Source organism: Molossus molossus, unplaced genomic scaffold (assembly GCF_014108415.1).
Source record: "Molossus molossus isolate mMolMol1 unplaced genomic scaffold, mMolMol1.p scaffold_m16_p_1, whole genome shotgun sequence".
In the NCBI taxonomy this organism is placed as follows: domain Eukaryota; kingdom Metazoa; phylum Chordata; class Mammalia; order Chiroptera; family Molossidae; genus Molossus; species Molossus molossus.
The window spans coordinates 26,684,496-26,702,615 of NW_023425344.1; the positions used below are offsets into that span (position 1 = coordinate 26,684,496).

At 42.2% G+C, this 18,120-nt stretch overlaps 1 protein-coding gene across 1 annotated transcript in view; it reads left to right on the forward strand.

The window, feature by feature from the left end:
* NWD2 (NACHT and WD repeat domain containing 2) overlaps positions 1-18,120 on the forward strand; it is a 164,968-nt gene that overhangs the window by 35,445 nt on the left and 111,403 nt on the right. The window lies entirely within an intron of this gene.

The following is an 18,120-nucleotide window of genomic DNA, read 5'->3' on the forward strand; positions in this document are numbered from 1 at the left end:
ATTATAACCCTCTTTCCGAGGTAGGAGGAACAATGCAGAATAACATGAGTTTTCCTCCCCTGAGCCTGCCTTATTTCCTGGCCCTGAAGCAACTCAGGTGCTTAGGAAAGCATGTTAAGACTTATCTACTCGGACACTGTTCCTCGCACGGTGAATGCAGTTTGTGTCTGTAGCAATAGTAACGCTTCTCTCTGTTAAGCAGTAAGCAAGACCCGTTGATCTTGCAGGCATTCTGAATCCTTGCACAGTTGGAGTTGTAGAACTCTCCAGGCACAGTTCCATCACACTTGGGCACCATTTACTGGGTTTGCATTTGGCTGCAGCTGTTATGCTAAGTGTGTGTGCATAATAGATCTCTATTTTCAGTTTTGAGGCATTACCTTCTCCTTCCCTGAGTTCTGCTTACATAGCATTTACTGAGTATTGTGGAAATAGTTACACCATGAGTATCCTTGGAGGAATTACTTAACCTCTCAATGCGCTCATTTTCATAACTCTAAAAGTTGTATCACAGTTCCTCCTTTTAGGGTCGTTGTGAGAAATACATTAACAAATGTCAATAATGTAATTATAATAGGTACCATTTAATTAACACCGAGGATTTTGCATGATTACTAAGTTATTTACATAACGTTACAGATTATGAAGAAGGCACTACTATCCCTGTTTTCCTGGTGCGGAAACTGAAGCTCAGAGAGGTTTAGAAACTTGCCCAAGGTCACACAGCTAGTGTGTGGTGAAGGCAGAACTCACAGCCTCCTCTGCCTGACTCTAAAGCTCCAAGCCACTTGCTGTGCTGCGGTCATTATAGAATCAGTTACTGAACTTGCTTCAAATGCAGCCTTCTGCAATCAATGAAAAGCCTGCCCCCACCCAAAATGTATAAATGAGAATTCTTATCAGGAAGGTTTTGGGATGCAGCAGTCTGTTTTATCCAACTGTGGAGGCATATTAGGCTCATCACACAGGGTTTCAGAAGCAATTCTCTGTGAGGACCAGCCGTCTTGTTTGACACACAAATAGTGTCTAAAAGATAGCACTCACTCTCTTCCACTGTGCGGTCAGTTGTTAACTCAGTGCGTTCATAGTCATCCAGGAGATCCTGGTGATACCGGGAGATTTAGTTCTATCGTATCTATTTGTAGGTGAGGCTCCTGTGCCTCTCTCTGCCTGGCACTGGTGAAGCTTTGCTAGTCCTTGGGGTTGACTGCCCCCCAAAACCAAGCTACACATTTGTGTCTGCAGCCACTGTCCTCGTGCCCCTTCAGTGACTGGAGACCTGTGGTTGGGGGTTACACACAGAAAAACTGGGATCCTGTTCACCTTCAGGGATGACTCTCGCAGTAGTTGTTCCATCAGGGAAGTGCCTCTCTCCACCGACTCCACAGTTAGACATTTCTTTCCATGTCTAAAGATGGGTAGGATTGATTTTAAAAATCTGGTAACTGTATAAGACCTTGGGTACCATATAATGTAATGCTCCTTCCTTCACACAGCACCCTCCCCGCAGTACTCTCATTTCACCTGTGATCTCCAGAAGCCTAGTCAAGCTACCAGAATTATTGGCAGAACTTGAATTTAGTCCACGTGTCTCCCTTTCCAGCCAACTTTCCAGCAGATTATGTCACTTTTTAAGGAAGTAGACTTTTTATGTGGTGGGGGGGTGTTTTGATCTCTGATACATGTTCCCTGTAATTCAATAACATTGGGTTATTTTTCCAAAGTTCTGCAATTTTTAGTTAAAAAACACTGGTGTTGGCAGAGGACCTAAATAGACACTTCTCCAAACAGGACACACAAATGATCAAGAGACATATGAAAAAATGCTGAAGGTCACTATTTATCAGAGAGATGCAAATTAACATGACTATGAAGTATCACCTCACACCTGTCAGAATGGCCGCCATCAACAAATCATCAAACAACAAGTGTTGGCGAGGGTGTGGAGAAAAGGGGACTCTAGTACACCGCTGGTGGGAATGCAGACTGGGGCAGCCACTGTGGAAAACACTGGGGTGTTTCCTTAAAAAATTAAAAATTGAACTGCCATTTGACCCAGTGATTCCACTTCTAGGAATATACCCTGAGAAGCCTGAAACACCAATCAGAAAGAGTATATGTACCCCCATGTTCATAGCAGCACTGTTTACAATAGCTAAGATCTGGAAACAGCCCAAGTGTCCATCAGTAGATGAGTGGATAAAAAAGCTATGGGACATATACACAAAAAAACACTAGGGTTGCCAAAACAAATTTGTAAATGAGTATCCTAAAAGTTGATCCTATATGTTGAAATATGATTTGTTGTATGATCTATAAGATCTTCTGGCAATGCACAATGTAATAATATATTTACAGAAATATAGACTAGAACAGTAAGGCCTTCCAGATTTATAATTTTTATAAATACCCCAGAATCAAATGAAAAAGATAATTAGGCATTGTTTTTACAAATTTATTTGTATCTTGTTAACTGATGCTGTCAACATGAGAGATACTGTTTTCTAACATTTACTTTTCTTTGAGACAGCCTATATGGTTTGGTTTCTTTTGAACCAGATAATACTTTCCAAGTTATCTTTAATTTTTTTTTACTTTATTTCTGATTATAATATATGTCCATGTATTTTCACATTATTCTGTTGAATGTTTTATGTAGAAGTTCACAGTAATCTGTTTTTTCTCATCAAAAATTTTATATGCAGATAATTCTGTCCTCTTTAATGCTCATAATATAGGGTATTCTGTTTAATAGTGTCTCATAATATAGGGTATTCTGTTTAATAGTGTCAACTATTTATGCCATTCAAACGATAGCATTTGGGGGGGTAAAAGAGGCTAAAGGGGGGATAAATGATGATGGAAGGAGACTTGACTTGGAGTGGTGAACACACAATACAATGTACAGATGACGTATTGTAGAATTGCACCCCTGAAACCTATATAATTTTATTACCCAGTATCAACTTAATAAAAAAATTTTAATTTAAAAACTGAGCTTAGCATCAGGCCTATGCTGAGAAGAATTTCACTCTGACTTTTTGGAGACTCACCAGATACCAACGAGGATTTGGAAGCATCTTGGTGTTAGAATCATGACATCACCGGGACCCAGCCTCTGTGGGGCAGCGGTCACTTAAAGGGATTGCCAGTAGAAATCTACAGAGAACAATTTTCCTGTATTTAGTTGGCTGAACAAAAAGGATATAGGATCACAGAGTACCATTTAATGTGCAACTGTTGTTTCCAAATAAAATTTTTATTGCCATCTGTAAAAAAATTTTTACTCTCTAAAATGATTGGATACATTAATCATTTTTGTGTACTGTTGTGTTATATCTAACATCAGCTTTACGGACTCCTCTGTCCTCAGCACTTTTGTTAACAGTAAACAGCAGTGATAATGAAATCCCCAAGATAACCTAGTGCTGAAGCATCCTCCAAATTACATGTCCTCTTTGGGTCGGGTTTTCCCCAATGTCTGAGTTGGAAAAGCACAATTAATTTTTTCTTGCCATGTCACATGACTGTGAACTGGCCCTTACACCCCGGCACGGGAAAGTACCCTCAGAAGATAGTAGGTATTAGTTAGATTGAAGTGAGCACGTGCAGAGACCGCTGCATGTGGTAGACAGGGAAAGGACTTCGAGTCGGTGTTTTGGGCCGTAGAAAGAACACGGGCCCTGGAGTGTGCAGCCCAGGATTAAATCATGAACTGACTGGTAAAACGTGTGTGCAGTTCAGCAAGTTCCTTAGCGACTTGGAGTTTCCTGATGTGTGAAATAGAGATGGTGATGCTACGCACGTGATGACTGTCAGGTTTCGGAGCGTGTCCGCGTCCCTGGAGCGTGACGGAGGAGGTCTCCATGAACCTCAGCTGAGGATCAGTCTCGACTGCCTGCATTCTCACAAAGCTTAACTTCATGACACTGCAAGGAGAAAGAAAGTATAGAGGAGAGAGAGTGCTTTCTGGTGTGAAATGTTGCGTGTGGGTCCTGCATGTCGACAGGAATAAAGCCAGTGCGAGGAAGTTAACCTCAGATGTTCACCCCCCGCCCCCGCCTCCCGTTCCAGGGTCACTGTAGCCAGCACCACGGAACCCGAGGTGAACATGAACGCAGCCCCAGGGAGATGCCGTTGTTAAAGTTATTACAATACCAGGCTATCAAATTGAACATGTTATTTATAGTGTTCCTAATTGTCAGCCTAATTTATGTATTAATTTTTCAAGAGCGCCTGGGCAGAAATGTAATCAGCCACTGACCCTCTCTGGGGAGGCCAGTGGTCGTTTTCTGGCGTAGAGTTCAGGTGTCACAATCTCTCTGCCTCCTCAGGCCCAGCCCTGTGCTCAGCAGCAGGGTTTGTGGGGAAGTAGAAGTGGCCGTGAGCTGCCCGTTTTCCTGTGTTACTCAGTGCTGAACAGTGGAACTGAACCCGTGGCTGGTGTTCACAGGATTAACTGAACCCTGCTGTTAGGAACAGAAACAGGCATGATCACATTGGGTGAATCACATTTGTCAGTTACTTAAATAAAACCGAACTCTAGAGCAAAGATTATAAAACTGTACTGAATTCTCAGTAATGGGTTGTTTATATTGTGTTTATGTTAATTCCACATATGCTTTGCATCAGTATTTTAGCTTTGCCTTATTGCCTTCTGAATCACTGAGATGTCCAGTGACTTTTCATTATGAATCTCTTAAACCAGAATTCAAGCTGTCGCCCAAATACTGATGGATTTTGGGACAAACGCCTTCAACATGGTTGCAGTATCCCAGTTTGACTACCCCAGATAACCTAGCTTTGCACGATATCAGTTGGAAAGTTCCACATAACATCTGTATTTCTCATGAGTCATCAGCAGCAGTTCTCATTTGTAATGTGCTTATACCACACATTTGCACAGAAGCACCATTTTTCAAAAGTAAGCAATTTACTGACTATTTAATAAATGGATTAAATCAGAGTGTTCATTTATGTCAGAAATTGTGATACTGGTGAGTATTGTTTCCTGAATACATAAAGTCATTTCACCCACCCCACCCACCCCCAATATATTGTTTTGTAGGAAGGAATACTTTTGTAAATAAATCTATTAATAAAGGCCTTTTTATCATATCTCAACATAATAAAAACCATATATGAAAGACCTACAGCCAACATCATACTCAATGAGCAAAAATTAAAAGCATTTCCCTTAACAGGAACAAGAAAAGGATGCCTACTCTTGCTACTCTTATTTGACATAGTACTGGAAGTATTAGCCACAGCAATCAGACAGGAAGAAAAAATAAAAGGGATCCAAATTGGAAAGGAGGACGTGAAACTGTAATTATTCGCAGATGACATGATACTATATGTAGAAAACCCCCAAAGAATCCATCAAAAATTTACTAGACTTAATAAATTAATTTGGCAGAGTAGCAGGATACAAAATTAACATTAAGAAATCGATGGCATTCTTAATACACCAATGATGAACTCACAGAAAGAGAAACTGAAAAAAAAATCCAATTTACCATCGCAGCAAAAAAGTTAAGATACTTAGGAATAAATTTAACCAAAGAAATAAAGGACCTATTTGCAGAAAACTACAGGTCCTTGAAAAAAGAAATAGAGGAAGATACAAAAAAGTGGAAGTACATACCTTGTTCATGGATTGGAAGAATCAACACATTAAAATGTCCATACTACCCAAAGCAATCTATAGATTCAGTGCAATCCCCATCAAAATACCAACGACGTACTTCACAGAACTAGAACAAATACTTCAAAAGTTCATATGGAACCAAAAAAGACCTCAAATAGCCACAGCAATCTTGAAAAAGAACAAAGGAGGGATCACATTACCAGATTTCAGGTTATACTACAAAGACACTGTAATCAAAACAGCCCGGTACTGGCACAAAAATAGGCATATAGACCAGTGGAACAGAACAGAGAACCCAGAAATGGACCCAAAACAATATGCTTAATTAATATTTGACAAAGGGGAGCATACAGTGGAGTAAAGACAGCCTCTTTAATAAATAGTGTTAGGAAAATTGAACAGCTACATGCAAAAAAAAAATGATACTAGACCATCAACTTACACCATACACAAGAATAAACTCAAAATGGATAAAAGACTTAAATGTGATTCATAGAAGAAAATGTAGGCAACAAAATTTCAGACATCATACACAGCAGAATTTTCACAGATATATCACCTAAGACAACAGAAACAAAGGAGAAAATGAACACATGGGACTACATCAAACTAAAAAGCTTCTGCACAGCAAAAGATACAATCATCAAAATGGAAAGGTAACACACTATATGGGAGAGCATCATTGCCAATGATATATCAGATAAGGGGTTAATTTCCAATATATAGAGAGTGCTCATACAACTCAACAAAAGGAAGACAAAGAACCCAATTAAAAAATTGGCAGAGGAACTAAATAGACACCTCTCCAAACAGGACATACAAATGGCATATGAAGAAATGCCCAACATCACTAATCATCAGAGAGATGCAAATTAAAACAACAATGAGGTATCACCTTGCACCTGTCAGAATGGCTGCCATCAACAAATCATCAAACAAGTGTTGGCGAGGGTGTGGAGAAAAGGGGACTCTAGTACACTGCTGGTGGGAATGCAGACTGGTGCAGCCACTATGGAAAACAATATGGTGTTACCTCAAAAAATTAAAAATTGAACTGCCTTTTGACCCAGTGATCCCACTTCTAGGAATATACCCTAAGAAGCCTGAAACACCAATCAGAAAGAATATATGTACCCCCATGTTCGTAGCAGCACTATTTACAATAGCTAAGATCTGGAAACAGCCCAAGTGTCCACCAGTAGACGAATGGATAAAAAAGTAGTGGTACATATACACAATGGAGTACTATGCAGCTGTAAGAAAGAAAGATCTCTCATCCTTTGAGACGACATGGAGGGACCTGGAAAGTATTATCCTAAGTGAAACAAGCCAAACAGAGAAAGACAAGTATCATATGATCTCACTTATTTGTGGAATATAATGAACATAACAGTCTGAGGAATGGGGTAGTCCCAGAGACGTGGAAGTGGGGTACAGACTGACAATCCCCACTGGGGTGGTGGGGGAGAGATAAACTACAGAACTTATATGCATGTATGCATGAACAATGGACATGGACAACAAAGCTGGGGACAGGGCAGGGGAGGGAGATCAGTGGGGGGAAAAGGAGAAACATCTGCAACAAAAATAAATTAATTAAAAAAATAAAATAAAAACCTCTGTGCTTGGGAGCTATGTTATTATTTTGATGGTTGCCTTTGCCTTCATTTTTTCCCTCCCTTTCCCCTTAAGCACATTACAGAGAACCCCAAATTGTCTGTGGTTACATGATGTCAATAGGACTGCCTTACAGTATCTCAACACTTTCTTCTGTAATTTAATCATGGAATGTTTAATTCTGAAAAAAATGTTAACACACAGAAAACACACCACCCAAATATAACACGGGTTTTACCATACAGACCTCAGATTTCTTCTTGTGAGAAAGAAGTCATTCAGGTGGGGGAAATCCTGACCGTCATTGCCTCCTTGTCTAGGGAGCATAGCATGTGTCTGTACGTGGGGTAGCTACGTCTCGTTTTAAAAGGTTGCAGCATACAGATGCTCCATATTTTGTACATGATACTCCTGCAGACTGTGACTAAGTTAAGAAAATCAATCCATAATTCGTTCTGCCTTTGGAGGGGAAGCTAATTCACCACTATGAACTAAAAGTACCCTCGTTGGACTGCCAACATATTCCACTTCTCGGTGCCTTGATCCATATTATATCCACATGTGGTACCCTTCCCTTGCAAGGACAGTCTCAGACCCACAACGGAGCAGAACTGCCACCTTGTCACCTGCTAACCCACTGCCCCACCTTCCTTCCCGTCTTTAGAGGAATTTCTTTCAAATCGTGATGAAAATCTAAACTGCAAGAAGACAAGACTTTGCTTTCTTTTGTGTGTCTAAATCGTTTCTGTGAGTACTGGGAGTTCCATAAATAGTTACTGAATGAATGAATGAATGAATGAATGAGTCAATCAATCACAGATAATCAGAACTTTTCCCTTTTTTTCTGAAGTTTTTAGAATTTCATCATTACTCCATCCTAACCTATTACATGTGATCTTAATTTCTGACTTTGCATGACTGAAGGACTCCCTGGATATAAGTCAGTCCCTAACTTTTGGTTGCTAATATACCTGCATCCTGATGAGGCCAAGCAACCATTCTCCCCCAGTTTTTCAATGAAAATGTTCAAATATACAGGGATGTTGAGAGAACAGTATAGTAAAGAATCATATGCTTGCCAGCTAGATTCTGTGATTAACATTGTACATCGTTTGCTTTATCATGTTTCTTTCTCCATCAGTCCTTTTTATTGTACGCATTTCAAAGGAAGTTGCAATCATCAACACACTCCATCCTTAACGTATCATGTCATGCGTATCATTTACGAGAGTTCAGTATTTGCTGACAGATCTCTTGTTTGTTTTGGGGGGTAAAATTTACATGCTGTGAAATGTACAAATCCTGAGTGCACCATTTGCTGAGTTTTGGAATGCCTACATCAGTATGGAATAAACCATAAGCCAAATATAGAACATTTTTGTCTCCTGAAAGTTCCTTCATCTCCCTTCCCAGTCAGTCTCTGTCCCCAACCCCAGAGGCAACCACTGTCCTGATTTTCTTTTTTAACCAAAGATTAGTTCCAAGCAACCAGTTATTAGCAAATGATTTTTTCCTCATTTGAAAAAAAAAAAAAAACTTGGTTGGATTTGGCCATGTGCATGGGTGCCCTGCTAAGGTTGAAGGAGCAATCCACTTCTTATTTTCACGTCAGTATAATTTTCTGAGGATGTTATTTCTGCTTTTCTTCCACCATCTTCTAATTCCTTTTTCATAGTTACGGGTAAGCCAAGGGAGGAGGAAACCATCCTTGGTAAGTTAGATAAGCACACCATTTCAGGGATGCATTCAGCCAGCGTTTATTAAGGGCTTATGTTGTGCCAATTACTGGGCTAGACATACAGGGTACCAAGATGAGTAAAACATGGAGAAGTCACAGTACAGGAGGTTGCCACATAAGCCAATAACTATTAATCATTCATTATAGGTTCACAGGTATTGACGGAGCTCTCCTGTGTGTCAGGAGTGGGGAGACAACCCTGAGATAAACGCGGTCCGTGCCCACAGGCGCTCCAGGCACGGGGCCATCCTTGGTGATGAGCGGTGTGCTGGGTGCCACAGACCCACGTGCAGAGCGCCGCAGGAGTGTGCAGTGGGAAGATAGACCTTGGCCTTCAGGGAGGATGTAGGTAGTCAGAGAGGGCTTCCTGGAAGAAGTTGCCTTTAAGCTGACAGCCAAAGGGTGGGCAGGAGCGAGCAGGGGCGAAGGGGCAAGCAGGAGGTCGATCGCAGGCGTGTGGAAACGGCATGAGAAGACGTCTGACACGGTGGGAAACTGGACCTCCGGAGGGCAAGGAGGAAAGGGACAGGAAGGGAGAGCAGGAGGGAGAGACGGGTAAATCCCGTCGGTTCTTACTGTGAGAAGGGAGGAGTGTTTGACGTGTGGAACCATCATCCTCGTCCCTCTTCGCACCCCAGATGAATTCCTGATTTATTTATTGGATTAGCTTGATGAGTGTGATCTAGAATTGGCTGCACTACTGTTTCAAAAAGAGACAGTTCTGAGAGCAGGATTTAAGGAGTCCTAGAGTCAAGGAATGACATGAGAAGGTTTGGGTGTAATCAGAGTGGTTAAAATAGGCAGCTCTGTCTGGTCTAGAACCCCGAGAGCAAGCCTAGAAGGGACCCCAGGGCCTCTTTGACCAAAGGTCCGAATTGAGCCTTCTCCTGCCGAGGCCCCAGCAGCCCGGGGCGAGCTGCGGTGTAACCAGAGTCCTGAGCAGGGCTCCCCCGGAGAGGTTCGGTCAGCAGTTTATAAGTAACAATGTGACCTAATTCTTCCTATCACTTTGACTTTCTTGCATTATTTAGTTCCTTGTAATAAAATTAAGTTGCCGTAAAAAGAAGTAATCTAAGGATTGCTGTGAGACTTAATAAACGACAACATTATGTTTATCCCAGAAACGGTTCTCCAGGAAAACAATCCCCAGTGGTTGCACTGAATTGCGCGCTATTGCTGATAAACTCTCCATTTTCTTTTTGTGAACTGAATTCTAATTACATCAGTCTAGTGGGCCCGACGCAGATATTTACTTTTAGTATAATGGATTTTTAAGGGAAATGTTCCATGAAAGCACTGAGCATTGAATATTTTATTTGAAAGCAAATGCTAAAAGTATTTTTATAACATGCAGTATTGATACTTTGGAAAAAAGTAAAGCGAAACATCCTTTAATGGCTTAAAAGGAAACCTGTACAACTTTTAGCTGTGAGTAGTATTTAGAAGTTCACACTAACAATAATAATATATTCATAAATGCATTAAAGTGAGAGGATAATTTTACTAAAGCTTTGTTTTGCTGTTTTCTTCTGTGCAAACTGTATTAATGTTCTTCATATGCTGTGGTATCACTGAGATCATTCTCTCCTATAGTGATGAGACCAGATAAACACATCCATAAATATACAGTGATCGAGGTATTTAAACTTACCTCAAAATATTACAATTAAGACACCATCTATTATATACTTTTGGTATAGGGAGCACCTCAAACTCTTTGCTGGAATTATGTCATTTTCTTGAAAATAGGGGAAACGTTCTCTGAATGGGAGCTGACTCAGTAGACACTGGAGTACCTCAAACTGAACATCTGTTTGGGTTATTTATCTGAACAGGGTCACGGAGCATTCGTTTGTTTTTTAATGTTGATAAAGACCAGCCATGACGGTCCTTGAATATTTCAGATAGTTCATTTGTACGTACCTCAGTACATTTGGTCACTTCCTCCTCTAGCCTCAACTATGAGGTTCATTCCCTTGATAGCAGTTCTCAACCTGTGGGTCACCACCCCTTTGAGGGTCAAACGACCCTTTCACAGGGGTCACCCAAGACATAACAGTAGCAAAATTACAGTTATGAAGTAGCAACAAAAATAATTTTATGGCTGGGGGTCACCACAACATGAGGAGCTGTATTAAATGTTGCGGCATCAGGAAGGTTGAGAACCACTGCCTCAGGGGATCGATGGGCCAGTGGGTCTTACCTGGCTCACCCCTGCCCCATGCTCCCATCTGAGCAAGTATCAGGATACAAGTATCCTGACATACATAGAGATCCAAACTACAGTCTCTAAAATAGCTATGCCTATTAAACAGATTATATCTATTTCTAAAAATGTCTTTTTCAAATGGCTAGTTGATACTGGTTGGTGTCCAATCAGTTGTCAATAGGCTAGCATTGGGACTAATGTTAACGCTATTTCTCCCTCCCTCTCTGAACCCATAAGAAAAATCACTGTTAACGTTTAACACCACATGCTTGTCTAGATGATGGATATTTGTACTGCTGTCTGTTTGCCCATTAGACACCGAACTGCCTGACTGCGGGGGTGGGGCAGATTTCTCAAATTCTCCACACCTGTAGGACAGTGCTTTGCACACGACAAGGATGCAATACATATTTGCTAATAATTTAATTCATTAGTATTTAGCAAATCCATGTTTGTTTCTAAAAGCAACTATTATGGGAACTATTGTAATATCCACTTGATGTCTTTATAAGGATTTTTTAGAACAAAAATGTCAAATATGATCTTCCAATTTGCCACTTGTTAATGAACATCAATGTCACATATCAGTGCTTATCACTTTGGTATTTCATGTTTGGCCAAAATGGGTTAATTGCCTTCTTCCCTGGCTGTGAACAGTACATTGCATTAATTCTCTTTGGTAAATTGTATGTTTATTTGGAGGATTGTGTTGACAGTGTGTAGCACAATAAATTTATATAAAGAATGAATATTTGCTTTTACCAACGATGTTAAGGTCTTTAAGTGCTTCCTTATTAATGTGGAAGAAGCCTTCAACTATTATTATTTCTACCAGATGTTGCAAACCATGTATTATTGGCTAGTACTTAACACATGTCAAGTCTGGGCCATTATGCCTTTAAAAAAGAGAGAAAGTTTGATTTCAGAAAACCAAAGGAGGCCTGTCAGTGAACATTCTTCTCTATTCTACACTAATCAAAAGCACAGTTAAGGAGTATAGGGAAATGTGAGAAGACAGATCACGAGTGTTGCACAAGTCACAGGACGTCTCTGTCCCGCTCTGCAGAAAGCAGGACACTGGCTGTTGCCAGACAAGAGGAAGCACAGGCGGGGAGTGCAGAGCTGCTGCCGTGAGGCAGGTTGAGGCAGGTGTCTCTGTAACAACCATCTCTCACGTCCCAGGGCCTCCACACAGCAGCGGCAGAGGGCGTGCGCGGGGTCCGGGAGCCAGCGTTATGCCCTTGACGGTTTTCCCTCTAGTGTACCACTGATGGGCAGGGACACTAGGCTCTTTCAGAGAAATCCTAGTTCCCAGAGACCATAACCTGGATGGAATTTTCAGGACGCTCTTCTTTCATAAGCCCCACAATCTCCCACATGCCAAGCACTCATTTCTGCTCCTGTAGGACTCAGTTCATGCTGACTTTCCACAGGAGCATCTAAGAGGGATGTGTCCCGGGCTCCACATGTCCATCTCACGGACTGCTTCTTCATAAGATGACGACAGTGCGTTCAGGAAGAAGATGGACAGCACTGGCGCAGAAGGGGCTTCTGCCTTTTTCTCTGTGCTCTAGATAGTCCAGTGACATGGGCTGTGGCTTTTTCTGTGACAAAAAAAAAATGTGCCTATGACAGAAATTTGCTCAATTCGATAGGTTAGAGTATGTGTAGGGATGTCAAAGCTGCTTTGTGATTGGTGAACTATGTGGCAGTCATTTGTTAGGACACCAAAGAAGAGGCGGCAAACCACCAGCCACAGAACACTGGAATTGCGCAGGTCTCAAGGACCCTTCGGTCAAAGTAGTTCACGGCTCCCTCCCCCGGGAAGTGATCGCAGCCTGTGCTGGGAAGCCCCCAAGCGCAGCGAGTCCACCTTCTAGCGCAGTTCGCTCCATCTGGGAAGCCGTAACTAGTCACATTTTTCTCTCGATTTGGATTGAAATGATCTTACTGAAACCTGTCTGCTACTCCTTACTCAGTTCATGTATTTTAGTAACTTTCCCAAAACAAAGGCAGGTTTCACTGTGCGGCCCATTCCTGAGTCATTAGCCTTGATGCTGCCTTTCTTCCTCCTAATTATTTAATCCCGTGTGTGTTATGAGTTAGGCACAAAATCAGGCTCTTCCTTTCTCTGCCGTGGGTCTGCTCATGGCATCAGTTATCTCCACTCTGTTACCAATAAACCCCACGACCTTCACCCCCTCCCCTGCTGGCCTTCACCCCTCCTGGATTTCCAAAGGTCTGTAAAGCATTTCCGGGACAACCTTTCAAACCTGTACTATCCCGAATTAAATAGAATCTTCCCTCCCAGAACAACTCTCCTGCCCAGTGACCACAGTTCATTTATTGTACCACCATCTTCTCGTCTTCCAGGTTGAAAAGTGTATTTTCTTAACTTTTTATTTTGATATCCAGGCACTCCTTGCTATTCACAGATTCCATATTTGTGAATTTCTCCACTCACTAAAACTCATCTGTAACCCCCAAAGAAAACCCACAGGGCCCTTGTGGTCCCTCGTGGACATGGGCAGAGCGGTGAAAAATCTGAGTGGCCCACCCTACGCGGCCTTTGAGGTCAAGCAAGGCGTGGGTACTGTGCCTTCTTGTTTCAGCTCTCATACTGTGAACAAGAGTTTTTCTTCGCAGTCTACTTGGTGCCACATTTTTCATACTTTTGTGTTTTTTCTTGTTGATTTGTTGGTGTAAAATGACTCACGTACACTGTTTCTAAGCATGAGGGCTGGGACATGGTTAGGGAGAAGATCTATGTACTAGGTAAGTTTCATTCAGGCATGACATCCCGTGCTGTTGGCCAGTGTTAATGAATCAACAGTGTGTTTTGAGTAAGATGTCTTTAAGCAGGACACACATACAACAAGGTTTTGTATTAATCGGTTGATAAAGATACAGTGACTGGAGGCTTTCAGGAGGCTAACCTCACCTTCCTTTTAGGAGCAGTGCTTCTGTGCTCACGAATTCTGTCTTCACAGCCACTTTGTAGAACGTAACTGCTACAAATAACGAGGATCGGCGGTAATTTCAGATTTACAGGGAAGTTTCAAGAAAAGTAAAATACTTTTTGCACGCCCTTCACCTAGAGCTTCCAGACATGAATATTTTACATTTGCTTTATCACTGTGTATATGTGCATGTATATATACACATGCAATTTATATATATGAATTGCACCTACATGCTTTAATGTGTATTTGGACATTCTTTTCTATAACCACAACCCAGTTATCACAATCAGAAAATCAACATGAGTTCTGTATTACCGAATCTGTAGGTCTCACTAGGGTTTACTCGCTGCCCCAGTGATACTGGGTCAGGTGTTGCATTCAGTTCTCACATCTCTCTCGCCATGGTTACTTCCGTACACTTCCTTAGTTGTTGACTTTAATGTTTTACTTGTACATCAGTTATTTTGTAGAATGTCTTCAGCATGGCTTGATGTCTCTTCATGGTTCAGTCTGTATTATGCATTTTTGGTAGGGATAAAAGTGATGTGTTCTCCTTAGTACATTTTATAAGGAGAACTACGAAGTTGATGTTTCCCACATCTGGTAATACTAAGTGGTCACTTGGGTAAGAGGGATATGTGCCATGGATGTCCTCCAGCACAGACCCGGCCCAGGAACACAGCCTGGTTGGACGAGTTGGGTGTGTGGGCTCACGGACAGAGCAGAGCACACGCTAAGGGGCTGACTGTGCGGTGTCTCCGTCGTGATGGGTCACGATCAGGTTCGGACCTGTGTCTGATTATTTGGGGGAGGTTTCAAGCAAGTGTGGCTTTGCTCTCGAGGAGTGGCTCTCAACCTTCCTAACGCCGCAACTCTTTAATACAGCTCTTCATGTTGTGGTGACTCCCAACCATAGAATTATTTTCATTGCTACTTCATAACTTTAATTTTACTAGTGTTATGAATCGCCATTGGAAATATGTTTTTTCCGATGGTCTTAGGTGACCCCCAAAGGGGTCGTGACCCACAGGTTGAGAACCACTGCTCTAGAGGGCTACTGTCAGAAAACAGACAATGTCTTATTATTAATTATGCTCATAATTTATAGTCGATAATTATAAGACTTTGTGTAATATTGGTGTTGGATGAAATCATTTATATTCAACAAAAGAGCACTTCATCACCTAGTTGGGAGGGCTAGTCAGCTCCCATTTTTGTGATAATCAGGGACGGCTTTTTTCTTGTTTCTTACTAGTTTTTTCTCTTTGTAATTAATGTAAGCATCCCTGCTGAGGTAGGTAAATAAGTAGGTAGATGGGTGGGTAGATGGATGAAAGTATGGGTGAATGGGAAGGGAGAGAGCTCTTCCTTAAAATAATAAGCTACTTGAAAAATTTTAAAGGTGATGGAATTAAATCATTATTTGCCAACTGTAGTTATTTTTCAGGCAAGAATCTTCAATGGAAGCTCTAACTAGTGGGTGAAAGGTTGAGGAGAAAGAGTCTCAAAGAGACTCAAAGCATTTCCCTACAAGATACCTATCAATTACAGAGGAAACAGTTATTAAAAATTTTTTTCTCTTTATTGATTTTAGAGAGAGAGGAAGGGAGACGGAGAGAAACATTGATTGGCCGCCTCCTGCATGCCCCCCACTGGGGATTTGGCCCACAGCCTGGGCCTTGACCTGACCAGGAATCGAACTGGTTGACTCTCAACTACTGAGCCACACCAGCTGAGCGAAACAGTTATTTTATAAAGTAGAAAAAATGTAATCCCTCCGATACAGTGGTGGTGTGGGTGGTGCAGCCAACTGCCACTGAGATGTTACTATGTGAGGAGTACATGCTTTATATTGACTTAGTCCCGGGGAAGCAGATACTGGGGATGTTTTCTGAGGTTTGCAAAAGCTGGAACTAGCCCTAGAACATGCCTTCATGTTCCACCAGCACTCAAACCGATGCTGTTACAGGAGAAATCATGGGGCCAGATTTCCCCATTGCCAGATATTACTCTTGTGATATCTTCAGAAAAGGAATTTTCTAAGACTTGCATGGGACAATGAAGGATTTTTATTTGTGTGGAGTTATATCCCTTGGGTTCCAAAGTCCCAGTCCCCTTAACCCAGTCCTGAAAGAGGGGTAGTTCAGGTTTTAGCAAAGCTAGACGCAGGGCCAGTGTCTGGAGTTTCCGTTCCATGGTGAAACTGGGTCCAGTGAAATATCAGGCAAGATTCAGTCCATTAAAATAAAAATAAATAAATAAATAAATAAATAGTAAGAAGTGGAAAAAAAAAAGATTCAGTCCATTGTGTGGGTCCCACAAGGCCATGAGCCCCGTGGGTGAGTGCAGGACATGGGAGACCTGCAAGCTAGGAGTCTGGCATGGGCAGCAAGGGAGAGAACCAAGAGAGGCAGAGAGAGGAAACTTTCTTTGTTCAGGAGATTATCTATCTCAGAATCCATGCCCTTGTGGTGACCGTGCCCATTCTGGCCACAATTACCTGTTCCCAGGAGTGATTGACAGGTAAGCCCCTTCCCACGTCCCTCAGACCTTGCTGGGCATGCGTCTAAAGTGCCTTTGTCCAGCCCCTTCCCCATCGGTCAGCGGGGAACAGACCTGGAGTGTTCCGCTGCAGCCTCTGGCATAGCTGTGTAAATGGCACGCCCAGATTATCTCCCCTTTACTTCTTTCCTGTCACGTAATAACCAGATTATGACAACAGTATCAATGTTACAGCCATATCATGCCCACTCTTTCTCCGTTTCCCTTGAAATGTCCCTCCTTTGTGCCCTTTCTCTTCCTGCTGCAATCAGGGTATAAACTCCCTTCCTCTCGCCCGTGGATTTCTACAGCCATTTCCAGGCAAGTCTTTCTCTTCTGGTTTCTTTGTCAGATCTGCCGTGTGAAAGGCTTCGCTTTGTCCTTTCCCGAAAGATCACATTTATCTTGAGATCACCTGCCCACTTCATGGAATCCTGACTCCTCCTTTCAAGACCCTCAGTGGTTTGGTCTCGGCACCGTAACGTGTTTTCCCTGTTCCTGTCAGTGTTGTTCACGGACCCCCACCCCTTTCTAAAATAAGGTCTTTTTCTTCATCTGGAAAACTGTTCTCCACCCTGATCTTTCTGAATTCTACTCATTTTCAAGTCACAGCCTCCCCATAAGCTTTCCCAGGATGTCTAGGATGTGCTCCATTCAGCTTAATATGGAACCATTTTCTGTTTTCTGTAAGTATCTTCGTTTTGACTCTGCCTACAATACAAGTTCCTTTGTGTTGGGGTCATGTGGTGTTGCCTTTGATTTCCTGACACCAGCAGAGTGCTGGGTACATGGTGGGGTCTGGGCAAGAGGGGGACTGGCTACTGACGGAGCCCTGTGAGTGGAGGGACAGCTGCGTCGTGAGCATGGTATGAAAGATCTCTTCCTTTGAGTTCACCGAAATGTAGGGTGGATTGCTCTTGCTCTGTATGTATTCTTTTCTTTCCCATTTGACTGTGAGAAAGAACTGATGTTACATTCTCCAAATTCCCAGCACACAGAGGAACCTCAAAAGACTTGTAACTGGCAGACTGATTATAATATAAGCCTCCTAAGTTGTACTGCAACAGACTGCACAACTCGATGTGCCTCAGGAAAATCACGAACTTTTTTGTTGTTAATCCTCACCTGAGGATATTTTTTCCATTGATTTTTAGATGAGTGGAAGGGAGGGGGAGAGAGAGACACATCAATTGGTTGCCTCCCACACGCACCCCAATGGGGGCTGGGGATCAAACCTGCAATCCAGGTACGTGCCCCTGATTGGAATTGAACCCAAGACCCTTCGGTGTGTAGCTGACACTCTAACCACTGGGCCACACGGGCCAGGGCCATCATGAACTTTCTAAGCCTGTCTCATTTTGTTCATGCTACAACCTCTTCTAGAAGATGTTTCCTCCTTTCT